The sequence below is a fragment of the Oculina patagonica genome, chromosome 12, assembly GCF_052425735.1.
Source record: "Oculina patagonica isolate OP01 chromosome 12, crgOcupat, whole genome shotgun sequence".
Taxonomy (NCBI): domain Eukaryota; kingdom Metazoa; phylum Cnidaria; class Anthozoa; order Scleractinia; family Oculinidae; genus Oculina; species Oculina patagonica.
Genome location: NC_135769.1, coordinates 9194795 through 9209611, shown reverse-complemented (window position 1 = coordinate 9209611; position 14817 = coordinate 9194795). Strand labels below are relative to the sequence as shown.

The 14817-nt window shown below is 38.6% G+C and overlaps 1 non-coding gene across 1 annotated transcript; it reads right to left on the bottom strand.

Moving 5' to 3' along the window:
* Positions 1-13547: 13547 nt before the first annotated feature.
* On the bottom strand, positions 13548-13656 carry LOC144634102 (U6 spliceosomal RNA). Its single transcript, XR_013567158.1, has one exon. It is a non-coding gene; the product is annotated as a U6 spliceosomal RNA (small nuclear RNA).
* Between the last annotated feature and the right edge of the window lie 1161 nt (positions 13657-14817).

Genomic DNA, 14817 nt, shown 5'->3' with positions numbered 1-14817 from the left:
GGGCATTAGATTTGAAATAATCGAAATGATTTCGATCGTAATCTTTAAGCTTCACGACACAAATTCTTAGATCAGTGGACGGTCGGCTGAGACGCTTCGTGTGTTCGCATCTAACAACAACCCAAGCTTGCTCGAAACGCTCACAATTCTAGATCTTGTTCATTAGTCTTTAGAAACACTTACTAGAGAAAATTGAAGATTAAGAAAAAAGGACCATTAACTGAGAATATAACTAGCCTGTTAGAGACAATCGCCTTAATAGCGGAATATCTAGGAGGAAAATAATAAGAGGGAAATTTAGAAGCAACTGTTTTGAACACTTTAGTAGACTGATCAGCTATGTAAAAGGAATGCTGGTTGTAAAGTGACTCATTAAGTTCGCCTTCCCAATGCCAAGGTCCACTTTATCTCTACACTGTTCGCAAGCAAATCTCGTTATTTCCATCATTAAACTACTACTGAAACAATGATCGAGCTGAAATAATAATGGCTTCAAGTGTTTGCGCATTTTGGGTTTCCTTTACGCCAGGCATGTTTTTCCAAGTGGTCTTGACAATTCCCAGGCTGTGTGTTACTTGGTGTTGTTGCTGACAAAATTTGCCACAGATCTGCGAATTTTACGAACTTTTTCGCTAGGCATAGAACTCCACTATCAAATTAACTATAAATGAAATCGAGAACATGTACGATTTCATTTTCCCCTGACTAATTTAGCAATGCCACTGTGTCAGGAGCCCTTGGCCACTCTGCTTGTTAATCGAGGGACATTTTAAGACCAAACCTATTTCACTCCAAGCACCTACTACTGAAATAGATAAAACTTCCATGCTTTGTAGCGTACAAATTAACGATATTTATTTGATATAGTTTAAGGTAACTCATTTATGGACACTGAACATTGAGGTAAGTTACGTTCGCGGTGGGAATTTATTTAGCACATTCTCAAACCAGCAGTTTTTTCATTGTCTCTTTTCTTTGAATTTTCCGTTTTCTTTGTATTGGAGATGAAATCTTGCAGCGATAGCTTAAAAGAGCATATGACTCATTGTCCTTTGGATGAATGCAAAACGGAAGGCGAGGTCTGTTAATAAAATCTGTTTTTTTTAATCCACCTTTCGCGGTCAAACCCGTTAGATATATAACATGTCGAATGCTTCTTGTTCGAGCAGATAACTATAAAATTACCATCCAAAAACTCTAAATTCCTTCGGGAAAAAATTGAAAAATGAGATATTTTAATTGATTTTACTTTAAGCTGTTAGATAAGGCATGCAAACGCTCCGGATTCGTTTAAATTTAAAAAAATTTGCTGCGTGTATTTTCCATTTAAATCGCCACAGGATTTCAAGTGTCTCACAGAAAGATGGAAGATAAATACAGGAAGCGGATGACAATTGGGAAACGATCCTTTGAATTAAACAGGGATTTCTAACAGGATTAGTGCCTTTATTTTCGGAAGCTTCTTATTTTTATCTAATTTATAGACCTTCATGACATTACGGATATGTGTGTAGGTGGAAGGATGGCGGTCTTTAATGTCCTTTATTATATATATGCATGTATATCTAGACACTGATAAAATTGTTACGGATTTCATTCACTCTAGAAGGCAATCCAGAATTTCAAAAAAAAAAAAAAATTCAAAAAGGGTGCATGTCTCAACCAACATGCTTATGGGAATATTTATTATGTTGATGTTTCTTTCTACTTTAAAACCGAAGAACAAAATCCACGAAAAGCTTAGAAATCTATCCTAGATTTTATACACTTTTCTTGGCGTTTACAAGTGGAAATGCTAACTTAAAATCACTTTTTTCAACTACATTTAAACGATTTTTTCGGGTTCCTGACTCGAAACCAATTTAAGATGACCTGGATATAAGCAGTTTTGGAGGATACGGTGAAAATAAGTTCATCGAATAGTTACACTGAATCACGTGATGGGGGCATGGTAGACTAATATTTTCATCGCTCTTGTAAGAAACTAATCTGAGGTAACGGCTGATGTCAAAATACAACAGTGATGGGAAGATATGAGCAATCTTTGAATGGCACATATAAAACAGGACGAGGACATTCTAAAGTAGTTAAACTGCCGCCTTCGGGTTTCTATTTTGGGCTTACTAAGTGGATCTTCTCTCTGTCTTCGTATAAGAAATGTGCTATAGTTTGTCACTCTGGATTTGACAGGCTTGACGGCCTGTCCATTGAACAAGGACGTAAGATTGAGCTTCAAACTTAGCAGCACTAACAATATACTCGGCATAAAAAAAAAGAACTGTAAAACTGGATTGGCCATCTGACAATTAACAAGAAGGGTAGTGGAAACAATGTAGGGGAAAAATATGTCAGATAATTATTGAATATACTTTCGGAAACTTGCACAATTTCCACTAAAAGTTCACGTAAACCGAATCTCCTTTCAAAAACACGAGACGAAACGACAATTTTCAAAAGCCAAAGCTGCGTGCGTCTTTGGCTTGTTTTCAAAATTTATTTGTGGAACGCTTTTAAAACGGAACAAAGATAAACTGCTGACCTTTTCAAGTGGTTAATAGAATTCTCAGCGTGTAGTAACAGGCTAAATGCAAAGCCTTCTTGTTTAGACGTACCGTCGATTCACGGCCTTTAGAGCTGTGCCGCTTTGTAAAGATGTCGAGATTAAACAACTCAAGCGTAACAAAGGAAGTGGGAGATGGTTTTTAATTAATTTTTCTAAACTGAGAAGTAATGGTTTGATGGAAAGGTCCTGAAAAACGTTTTTCGGACACAAAGCATTTCCGAATCGTGCCACGGGGCTGATTGAACTATAACTTTTGCACCGAATTGTTTTTCTTTCGTGATAATGCAAATCGAGTGTTTTATTGGCATTAAAACTCATTTCCGATAGCTAGAATTGAAACACGTCTCGTTACTTCACGAATTCAACATCAATCAGTAAATTATGCCTCGACATGCCATCTAAATACCACATTTTGAAATTTCGCCTTACCTTTGGATAGGCAACGATAAAGAAACGAAAGTCATAGACCGAATGCATAAATGGCTGCCAATTTAAAATTCTTTTGTATGCATTTAAATTAGCCTGACTAACCTCGTTTTTGAGTTGATAATTCGAAAGAATTTTTGCTCTAGAGCGAGGTTAGTCAGGCTAATTTAAATGCATACAAAAGAATTTTAAATTGGTAGCCATTTATGCATTCGGTCTATATTTTGTGTTTCTAGATAAATCTAATCTCGTGATAGGTATTAATTCTATATAAAGCTATAAAAGTACAAATGTGGCCTTTCCGTGATTACTGTAAATAATCGTATACTAAAACTTACTGTAAATATAATCTACCTTCTCCCTTTTTACGCATACTTTTCATATAAAACGTCACAATCAAAGCCATGATTGCAAAATTGGAACATTTGGGGAAAGTTAGAGCCTTTGCAGGAAAACAGCTCCTGATCTTTGAAATACTGTACAAGGCAATTATGGTAATACAGTGTCCAGTTGTTTAAAAGGTGAATAACGCTATTTACCAGAAGAATCGCTTTCCATTGGATAAGCGTTAACAAAACAAACTACGCTATCCACAGGATAGTTATTTCAGTCAGGGCCCAGTTGTTCGAAGGGTGAATAACGCTATCCGCCGGATAAATCGCTATCCAGTGGATAAATGCTAACAAAACAAACTACGCTATCCACTGGATAGTAATTTAACCAGTGAATAGCGTTACCCACCCTTCGAACAACTGGGCCCTGGTGGATAGTGTTATCCACCCTTTGAACAACTGGGGCCAGGGAAATAACTATTACACTATTGTTCGTCACGTGCAAATCAAGTTCGGCTTCAAATGGATTACAGTAATCAAGTTTATTCATGGTTGCACTCGCCCCAGTCTGTTTTCCATATGCTTTAAAACTAGTTCCCAGTGTTCGATGAGGCGTCCCGAAACGTTTGTTGATAAAACTTGTTAACATTCCTTGACTTTAATATTTATCTTTACGTCTTATGTTTATATTTTAACCACGGGTCACTAAGAATCGGAAGTTGACTTTTCTATTAAGTTTTTGCCTGTTTATCCGATACGACTTCGATTGAGCAGCCATGCGATGTACTGGCAATCTAACGGAGATTTATTAAAAGATACCTGTTCAGCGGTATTCAGAAAATGATGTAACGGAAAAATTTGACAAAAGAAGAACGAAATTCCTTCTTTAAATCTGTCGTTAAGAGCCTTAAGTGAATATGTCATTCATTTTCGTCTTGCTCCAATGCACTGGAAAATATTGAAATACGTATTTCAAATCTCTCTTTCTAACAATGTTTTGGACACCTTATTTTAGAAACGGGTTTTTGTAAATATAAAATAGGCATAATTTTACCGCTTTTAATTTTTCTTAGAAACGGCTACCTCGAAGTTAATGGCCTTTTACGAAATTTTCATTCCTACCGTAAAATATAAAAGTGTAAGGTGAAAAATTCTACCCTTTGGCGCCTCAACTAAAGGGAAATAAAGAAAAAGAGAAAAAGGAAAGGCCAAGTTCATTGGAGAACGCAAACTACAGACGTCTATTATTGTCTTGTAGTCAGGCAAATCGAGTTAACCACTCACACTATTGCACAAATGCGTTGAAATATATGTAGGTTATTAACCAGCCTGGAGGTCCATAAAAAGAAAATCTCAGTTTTAATCCTACAAAGACAAAGACAAAGAACATTTTCGTTTTACTTTTTTGAACCACTTTTCAAATGAAATAGATAAAAGGGGGGGGGGGAGGGGAGGCCGGGCATAGGCCGGTCATTTGAACTTAGCTTAGACTTTCTGATCAAATGCCCAACCCCAGGGCATGTGTGGATGTTCAAAAGAGTCACTTAACCTCAATAAAATGTTGTAAGAAAGTCCATTAAAACGGTCAAAAGTCCCCACTACGAGCAAATACTTGCTGTCAAATCCCCCGCCTATGCCCGGCCTCCCCCCCCCCCCTCCCAGCGGCTTAACATTGATAGGTGCATAAGCTAAAGCAAAATAATCATGGCAAAAATCAAGTTAAATAAAGAAAATAATAAATCAGAGATTTGAATGAATAATAGGCTTAAACGACACCGGAACGACAAGCGGTTTATCATGTTTAAATCCTGGCAAATTTAGCACTACCGCCAGACGAAACACTGATCAAATATACTAACTAGACTGAATCAAAGAAAAAAAACCCGTGTTTTTGCCCCATAAGTATGTCAGCACCTTGCTCTTAACACGATGATTGAAATTATACACTCACTTTTTGGCATTGAAAAAAATACACGCACATTCTCAAGACAGCTTTGTTTTTTACTTGTCCACTTCTCATATAAGGCTTTTCGTTTCTCCTTTTTTACTTGACTTGCAAGAGTTGAACAATTTTACACTCGTCTTCTAATTGGGAAAATCAATTGAGTTGAAAATACCTTTACGTACAATGTTCACTGTTACTCGTAACTCTTAGAATTTTGTAAATGCAGTCATCCTGAGAGCGTATTGAAGTTTTAAGTTGCCCCTGGCCGTTGAGAAGATTTATTAACAAAATGCGTCATGTGGCCATTCCTAATACAACCTCTATGTCAATTTGTTACGGCTTTTCTCAACGAAAATGTCCTGAACTTTAAATCTTTTGAAAAATGATAATTGATCCTTCACGCTGCACATGGATGCACGATATATTTTATAGTGACGTCATCAATATCGGTGCACTATACATATTAATGGTAGCTCTTTTGTAAACAAGCACCATTTTTACAACTTGCGAAAGCAGCCAACGCGTAAAGATTGGGCTACAATTTTGAAAATCGAAGAAATTTTGACAGATAGTTTTGCAGGAATGTTCTGTTAGCACACTTATTCATGTCATCTCTATACGTCACCATTCTCGTGTTCTCAGAAAAGTTAGGTCAAACGCTTTTCAGGTTGAAAGCGTATTCCCTGGGAAGTAGGAATTGCGGAAAGGACAGTAAGAAAAGAAAAGAAAAGAGAACTGGTGAGTCCAAAGTTTGGGGTCGTTTCTGAACAGCCCAGTAAAGACGAATTCATTCGTTTTATGAATTTGTGTAATTTGTCTCTAATTAGGCTATCATAGATAAATACAAATTTAGTAATAGAGCGGTTTTCACTTGAGTGTCGAAAGTAAATTGCGTTTGCATTGGTTTTGCATTACTTCGTTTAGTGATTGGTTTAAAAATCTCGCGCCACTTTCTCAGCCAATCAAAACTAAAACCAAAACCAATCGTGTCTCGCTCGCGCACGTTTTCCCGCGCTTCGTGCCGGCTACATGTATTTGCTTCGAGTTTTGATTGGTTCACTGGATTGTCTGTGTCCTATTTGATTGGCCAGAGTAATTGCTTTGGCTTTGGTTTTACGACACTCAATTGAAAACTGCTCTAAATATGGCTTGTTGTTTGTTGGAATACATAATTACATATATTATACATGAGCTCCTGGCTCGGGAGACTGTGCAATCACTCAGTTCAGTCGCTCAGTTGATGTACTCTTCATTGTCACGTGTATAAATAAAGTTTTTTTTTTCGACGATACATAAACACCTTCACAGCTTCCAATGAGATAATCTTAGCGTTAATTAATTGTTCTTTGCTCGCCGAAAATTGCCGTTTATTTGAGCCAGCTGACTCATTAAAAGTTATTTCTTTTTGGGCGCCGCCCATTTCCTTATTGTGATCAAGAATTCAGGAACAAAGGCGCCTAAATGGAGACGTCGGGCTTCACGACACTGAAATTTCAGTTTTGTTCAAAAACAACTGAAGACAAAAGAAAGAGCATGAAACATCCGAAATCGTCTGGTGCTAATCGACTTAATAGATTTGTTAGAGTAGGTTAAATGAATGGAAGTAACAAGGTCATATGCTGTCAAGTTCAATCAAAACACGAGTTAATTTCGCTGGCAAATGCATGTCCGCTACTAAGCCCTTGATGTCCCAGGAGTAATGGACATCCATTTTTTCAATCTTTATGAATTTAATACGTTGGCAAGTCGACAGGTAGCTAATAGAGACACTCATCAACTAGCTAGAGTACACTGCATGTCCTGATATATTACTAAATTATTAATTAAAGGAAGCCTCGAGCCATGCGGCCCATACTACCGGAACTTATCTCGGTTTCTGTAGCATTAAGCGGCTGGAAATATTTCTTCTCCCCCCTGAATGGGATGCTAGTCCATCACAGGGTACCCCGCCTCCAGCATTATGTCGCCGGTGCCCATTTATACCCCTATGCTTTTGTATTGAAGATCGAACAAATTCTACCAGAAATGGTTAAGTAAACCAGTTTAGTTTTATTGCATAATGACGGTGGAAAATTTGGTTTGGTTTTTGTGAACACGGATATTTCGCTTAGTCCACTGTCAACACTTCAGATTAAAAGACGTAATCCTTTTTTAGTAGGTTGTCTTCGTAACAGCCATAACGTACCGCTTCTCAGACAAGACGTCTGCGTTTTAAGACCCTTAAAGCTAAATAACGGCTGCGAATAAACAGGATTATATGACATTGCAGATGGAAACTCAAAGGCTTAGCTTATGTTTGTCCAAGAGGCTTTTTGGCGGGCTTATTCTCTGGGAGAGGGGGAAGGGAGGGATCCCAGGGGGTTACTCTGGCTTGTTAATGACGGGGATGATCGAAGGATTTTTTTGGGGTTGAAATTTTCGATTCCGGGATTTTTTTGGGTTGGAAAATTTGGCAAGTATTTTTTTGGGTGACTTGATTTAGATAGGGGATTTTTTTGGGTATTAAAAACGAACTAAAGTGCCTTGGCGCGGCCTTGGCGTTTTTATGGTATGATGAATAAACAAAACAAGCGTTCTTTATGTTATGTTATTGCTGCTCCTGGCAATTTAGGGGTAATTTGACAAGGGATTTTTGGGGGGTTATTGTTGGTGCAGGGATTTTTCTGGGTAATGTCGGAAGACTTAAGGATTTTTTTGGGTCCTGCGTTTTGCCTCCATTCGATCATCCCCGTCATTTACAAGACGGAGTACCCCCCCCTGGGAGAGGGATGGTAGTGGGAATTAATTTTGAGTTCTGCGTTTTTACGTGGCGAGCAAGGTTTTACTTGGGTTTTGAAAAGTTTGCGTCTAAAAATGTTGGATTTATACAAAAAAAAAGGCCACAGAGGAAACAGTAGTTTAAATGAACATCAAGTGTGTGTTTATACTGTAACGACGTAAAACACAAAACAATCTTTGCAAAAGGGGCTTACAATCAGGGAAGATTTACTATGAAAGGGAATTTTGGCGGCTTTTCTTTTCGGTTGAGGGTGCTAACTTTTGGGATTTTTCGGTAGTCTATTAGAAATTAAGTTTGTAAGGTTAAAAAAAGACCAATTTATACTTTTTGTAAACGGAGTTCAAAGTAGTTTAACCCTCGGACGTACAAGCAAACTCACACCCCCACCATCGTACAAGGGGGGGGGGGGGTGGATGGAACCCCTCCCCGGAGTTTTCGTTATATTAAGGCGTAGCGAAATTATTTTGAACTGAGAAGAAAGCCCTTAACTTACTCTGCAAGATGACATAATTTTAATTGGCTGTGACGTCACATGACGTCACCGTCCATGACGTCACGTGACGTCATTAGAGCCGCCATCTTGGATCCGCCATCTTGGATTTCAACATTTTCTTAGAAAGTCAAAAAATAACGGAAATTGATGCAAAATCAAGCCAGAAGGCTTACGGAATGTAAAAATAAACACATTTTGCACTTCTGTGTTAAAAAACTGTAAAAAATTAAGAAAAATGGTAAAAATGACGACTTTTGGCAAGACCTGCTTGTATTTATGACGTTGCCATGGCAACGTCAAATACCATGAACACATTGTTGACATATCAAAATTTCCGCAAAGGATGAATGAACAGCTACTGAAAGTTTCAGCATTGTAGAGTAAATCGTTTTTTCAAAATTTGGAAAAAACCTTATGGGGGGGTGGCATCCACCCCCCCCCCCCCCCTTGTACGTCCGAGGGTTAAAGTAGTTCGGGGGAGTTCAAAGTAACATAAGACCGAGCGCGTTCGCAAAAGATACAACTGTTTTGCAGTCTAAATACAGTCCCTAAAGGATTACAAAACCGCTGGTTACATGACAATTCAATGAATCTGATTATTTTATTAACAGTCTATTTTACGAGCCAGAAAATCTCCGATCTCATGTCATTACAGACGCCTTAGTTGAATGCTTTACTGACCAGCCCGTTAAGTATACAAGACATACATTGTTTGTTGCAAGTTGTTGTTGCAATCGTTGTCGTTGTTATAGTGGCTTTTATTGTTGTTAATTTTGTTGTTGCAGTTGTTGTTGTTATTGCTACTGTTGTTGTTGTTTAGCACCATACCTTTCATCCCCCGCTCTTACATTACTTCGGGTTTGTCATGATACGACCTTTATGGGCTTTACTCCTGCTCGTATTGTCGCCAATTTCGCTTTCGAGCTCGTCGGTTACTGGCGAAGCTACCAAAACGAATTCTTAACAGACGAATCTTGCACATTGAACCACTATATGTTTCTAAGATCAACAAACGGAATAATTAATACTGAGTTGATCAAAGATCTGTTGTCAACGAAGTTAGCTCCACTTGCACGTAACCGTTTCATCATCATCATCATCACTTTGTTTACCCTCGGATTTGAAGAGTAGCTTATATAGTTTATGTCTCCGAGCATTTCACAGTAAGCACAGTACAACGGGCAAAGACCAGACCACAACATTTTAACCGTTTGTTATAGCAAATACTCACAACTATGGGAAATGGAGGAGAGAAGCTGAGAGTTTGCAATTTTCAGTTGTTAGTTGCAACAAGAAGTTTTTGTGAAAGATTGCTCCTAATATATCGTTAAATAGGGTCACATATAACATTTCCCCTCCAAAATACCACAGTTAGCTGTGCTAAGTAATACCAAAACTTTGATACGAAACACTTTTTTTTGCACAACAACAACGACTGAATGAACGCAAAATTAAAACTAAACAGCATTAAAAGACACGGGAAGATCCAAAAATTGGCACAATTTCGTTCAGAAAGTAAAAACGGATTTGCATCAAAACAATTTTGCATGGCGTATTCAGTGAGGCTTGCCACCTTATATTTGAAGAGCACCTTTTAATTCGGCAGGTGTATTGAGGACCGGTAGGGTCTCTCGCTTAGGGGCGAATTAGACGGTACGAATTTGCCTGCGACACGCGACACGCTTACGCCATGACTACAACAAGACACGCGTCGTGTAAATAAACCTACCACATCCTTACGACAGACGCGCGCGCGTTCTTAGACACGTCGTAGGCGAGGAAGTCGATCGTACCGTGTAAATCGGCCCTTACTAGACAAGACAACTTTAGCCAGGAATATTTTGAGAATTATTTTCTCTTGCTCGCCTTTTTCACCTGTTTCATTCAGTTTACGAGCTAACAACGCACCACTTGTTTTACCGCCTTTCCTGTAATTGCTTCGTGCGTGCGAAGCGCTCGCGAACGCGTCACGCTTGGCAGTGGCACGCGACTGCACACTGAAATTCCGCGCGAAGAAAATATCCGGTAAATCTGCCGGCCAAGAAAATCTGGGAACAGGGAGAGCATAAGCCGGGCTTGAGAATAATAGCGTTGCATTAGTTTCTTTCCTTTCTCTTTCCGCACTGAGAGCTTTTTCTTTTCTTTACGAGCGGCAAAGACCGCTAGAGTTCTTAGTGAATTCTCAAGATGTTACCGCCATTGCATAATTATATTCTTTACGGCAGTTTAAATGCGACAGGCGCTATGAGTTTGTCAGACAAACTCGAGCACATTTACAACAAATCAAAGATAAAGTTTACTCAGAGGCATTCTTGAGAAATGATTAAACAAGGATATAACACAATGATTATGGAAGGCATTTTAAAATACTGTATTAAATACAACGTTTAGACCAGCGTGACTTCAAGGTTACAAGACGATCACGAAATACACACAGCAACAAAGAAGCTTGCATTATACTTACCAGATAAACGTAGGTAAAGCGACGGACGCCGATTTGATCGATTCGCGGTGTAAAACTCATTTAAAAAGACTGAAATACGGCTAATCTAGCAGCTTCTTAATCTCACATACATATCATGACTATCATTGCTTCAAAGTGACTTCATTGTAGCTGTCAATTATCTGTCACCTCTGTGTCATCAGTTGGTTATGTAATCATTTATCGTTCCATCATGCACGTGGATTAGTTCGCTTAACCGAACTGCAAGTATCTTTCACTTATCTTGGTGGAGTTCCTATTAAGTTATAAATGGAATCATTTTTATTTGTTACCTAGTTACTGTTTAGCTTCATTCCATGCATCATCGAAGTATTGATACGTCGGACCATGGACTTACTTTGAACGACATCTATACCTTAAAGAAAAGCCTCCTGACATGGAGCGATACGTTTATATATATGTGGACAAATACTCTGAAAGGCATTATACGTAGTCCAGTCCCGAAACTATCCATACCCCGCATAAAATGGTTGTGAGTTCAGGGACTGGACTAAGCTAACCTGCGATCAGGCGTTCATTTTCCCTCTCTCCTTCGAAAAAAAGAACTCCTTCCCGAATTGATAAGTAGGGAGGGAGGGAGGGCATGATCTCAGGTTAGGACTAAGCCTGAATAAGGAGCTTAAGCATGAAGACGAGCGCAAAACACTGCCCGACCCCGCTATTAAACCGTTTTGGGATCGCGGTACTATACCCTCAGGGAATTTCTCCTTACATTTGTCAGTGCTATCCGGACGGCTTTTTTGAAGGATCATTTTTTTAATGTGCGGATCAATACGCTTAGAACATATATCTGGGAGTATCACCGCAAGTTCAAGTCTTAGAATCCCCGAAAGACAATCAAGATCTCGAATTTGGAACTGATGAAAATATTGATAAACAGTCTTAGCGGGTCTTTTTGTTCTTCCGATTAAATTTGAACAAAGAGCACACAATGACTTAAGTGTTTCCCACGTGTTCTAATTGTGATACGTCTTTGATACGTTCAGTGAATATATTACCATAATGATAAACCATGCACTAGTGACAGTAACATTAACACTCCTTTAACTTATCGCGATCTTTTAAGGCAAAGTCTGAGTGCTTTTATTTCGATTTTTTTTAAGGAAAGAGAAGATCCGCTTTGTCTGTGATTGATCTAGGAGGGTCATTCTTGCTACCAGCCTGGCAGAAAAAAATAATTTAAGTTCAGCTCTCCTTATCGACTGCCTGTTATCTAGTCATCCATGCATCAAATTGGAGCAATTGGAGCGATACAGGGTGAATTGTTAAATTCGTGGATTCGTCTTTTGCATGACAAAGATCCCTCACAGATTTCATAGCCAAGCGAAAAAGCATATCCGTGCATGCAGAACAAATATTTATTCGTACGCCAAACTCAAGTGGCCAAAGCAAATGAAAGCTGCCTACAATCTCAGTTTTCTTGATCTTCATCAAGCTAACTCCCCCGATCACAGAAAAGTACTCAATGAAAAGTTTCCTATTCCATGTTTCTATATAAAAGGAATCAACTCGTATTGAAGAGTTCGGAAAGAGTAGGCTATGGAAACTGTGAGGTCTGATTCAACGGACTAGTCTTCGTTCGATCTTGCCTTTCCTTGAAACGAATTACATTTCGCGGTTAGTTACTGAAAACTGAATGTTTTGAAAACAGTGATCTTGGGCCTTACACCTTGTGCTGAATGTCGAATCTCAACCGATCACCCGCATTTTAAACTTTACGTACGTACACTGAATAATGTCAGTAGCCTATTACCTGATAATGTATTATCAGATGCCTGAAAGGACATGACAAATTTTCTTGTTTTGAGAAACCGTTAGATTTAATTTAACCCACTGTCATTCCAACATACCTCGAGAAAATAGACGGCAGAAAGGTACATAACAGTCCGAAATTGTCAACTTTTAAGTGATATTAACTGCGGCAGTAGCTAGTAAATCAGTTACTTGTCAACTTCCAGTTCAAAATAACCTAACTGTTTCACTTGACCGATCACCCAACAAAAATAATAGTTTAGAATGTGTTATGTGCAAGGGAGTATATTATTATTTTGCGATGATATGTCAGGTGCTCCAAAAGTGAGTGAAAATGGAAGACTAAATAAAGGTATTAAAGTGACAGTCAGTCACGATAAATCTTGTGTAGAATTATAAGGTGCACTCACTATTTAACAGATAGCCTTTGAACAACAAAAGAAAGGCAGAATTTATTTTCCAAGATGTAAATAAAACGCAATCAATGGTTTTAATGTGATTTTGATCAATCAACACTTTCAAACTTGAAAACGTCGGCCCGACGTTTTCAAGTTTGCCACATCGTTCCTATCAGTCGGTGACCACATCACTGTTGAACAATTTTCATGACTAGTACAGTTCATTTTAGCAATGCCAGGCGACTTTCTGCACTTTAAGTGGATTTTCAATTAGTACCAATGCCTTAATTGGATTATCAGGTTATGTTAAATGTTGGTGATTATGCCCCTTTAAGAAAGAATTAAACAAAGTTAGAAAAAATTTGGAACGCTTCACGAATTTGCGTGTCATCCTTGCGCAGGGGCCATGCTAATCTTCTCTGTATCGTTCCAATTTTAGTATATGTGCCGCCGTTAAGCGAGCACGTTTACATTGAGACAAGCAAAAGCTATATATTTGTTCTGTCCCTGTGGGGAACTCACTTGTGGTGACTCTCGGTAACTCTTATTTATTTGAATGACAGTTTTTATTGTGTCAAACGCATGCGCTTTAGCTGCTTTTGTCACCTGTATGAGAACAAAACATTTTTGGTTGAAGTTTGTCGCGATCTCTGGGCAAATATTAGAGCAAACCTGCACCGGAAGCGAACAAAAACAAGTGATATTGGTCTTTCATTTTTTTAAAAAATTCAATGGGGTTGAAAACACTTAAACCCCGAAGCAATAGAATTATTTACAGTTTTTACGCCCTGCCGCGCAGCGGAATACCAAGGATCTTTGCATGAAAAAGATAAAACAATCGTTTCAATGGCTCAAAAGACGTCCAACAAAGGTTTTTTTTCCTCATGAATTTTAAAATTTCCGCCATTTTGCTCTTTAATCTGCGAAAGGACTGAAAACTAAAGTTCAACCTCAGTCTCATTCTCGTCCCCATAGCCCTTTTCGTTTCTCTTAGCCGGCAGGGCCTAGGCACGAGGAAACAAAGGGCTCTGGGGACAGAGAATAACCGAAAAATCATTTTTTTGATTGGCTGTTCGAAAACAAAGAAATTTTACGGAGTAAATTTCGAGGCTGATGGCGCGAAATAAGTGAAGAATAGAGGATTTGGAAGACGATCCTGCCAAAATACAACTTGACAAATTCGCTTTGTAAAAAACGGTTTACAGAAACATCCAGTTAAATTTTGCGAGAAAAGTAAAAGGAAGTGTGCTCGAGTTTTAACTGGAAAAGAAGTCAAGTCTGGCTCGAATAAACGCCCGTGCTGGGTCTCTGCGTCACTTTAATTGTCGATAGGGGCTCCAAGATGAGGCAACACTTCTTGTCCGTCGGGCTGACATTCATAAAGTAATGGTTGAGATGAGGTCGGATGTTCTTGCTACAAAACATAGTCCGCCTCTTGTACCAGTTTTGTATCCAAGCTGGGTATGCTAGGCTATCAATCTTTTCCGGTGGATGTGTCGCAAGGTGAGTACACTCGTTTCATTATAAATTTGCTGAAAATTTACCAGTAGCTTACAGGTATTTTTAAAAAATAGAGGTTTTCTTCCGAATTTGAAAAAAAAAATGGGCGAAGATGAGTTTAGCGGC